Genomic DNA, 968 nt, shown 5'->3' with positions numbered 1-968 from the left:
AATCCTAGGGTCAAATGAGTTTAAAAGTATTTAAGACTTCAAATATCCTAAGGGATCTGTAAAACTCAGCAGTTCAGATACTATTTCACCTCTAAGATGTCCTAGACTTAATAGCAACAAGGTTCAGATCACTAAATTTATTACAGCAAGGAATGCACATAACTACTTAGTGAATGGGCAGACTGCTTCTGCTATTCCACCCTTCAGGGGCACATAGGTACTCCACTTAGGAAACGGGATAGCTCTAAAAGGTAATTCAGATCACACAAACCCTTAAATGACAAATCCTGCAGTCAGCCAGGAGGGGAGGGCAGCACCTTTCAGAGATTCATAGATGCTAGGGTCAGAAGGGACCTCAACAGATAATCGAGTCTGACCCCTTCCCTAGACAGGAAAGAGTGCTGGGGTCAGAAAACCTCAGCCAGGTGCCTATTCAACCTTCTCTTAAAGACCCCCAAGGTAGGGGAGGGCACCACCTGCCTTGGAAGCCCATTCCAAATTTTGGCCACTCTTACCAGAAGGAAGAAGTTTTTCTTGATATCTATCCTAAATCTGCTGTGTCTCAGTTTGTGATCATTGTTCCTTGTTACCCCAAGAGGCACCCTGTTGAGAAGAGCATCTCTGATCCCTTGCTGCCTTCCCCTAATGAATTTGCAGGTGGCCATACATCCTTCTCTCGCAGAGGCTGGAGAGATCCAGGTCCCGCAGGCTCTCCTCATAGGGCTTGTCCTGTAAGCCCCTAACCATATGAGTGGCCCTTATCTGTACCCTGTTGCATCTATCAATATCCTTCTTGAAGTACAGCGCCCAAAACTGGATGGAGTACTCCAAATGCCATCTGACCAATGCCCCATAGAGGGGAAGTATCACCTCCTTGGTTCTATTTGTTATGTATCTGCTGATGCATGATAAAGTGTGGTTAGCTTTGGTGATGATTTTGTCACACTGACAACTCATGTTCATCTTGG

Source organism: Gavialis gangeticus, unplaced genomic scaffold (genome assembly GCF_001723915.1).
Source record: "Gavialis gangeticus isolate Ggan-Ray unplaced genomic scaffold, GavGan_comp1, whole genome shotgun sequence".
Taxonomy (NCBI): Eukaryota; Metazoa; Chordata; order Crocodylia; family Gavialidae; genus Gavialis; species Gavialis gangeticus.
This window is presented reverse-complemented; position numbering follows the sequence as displayed.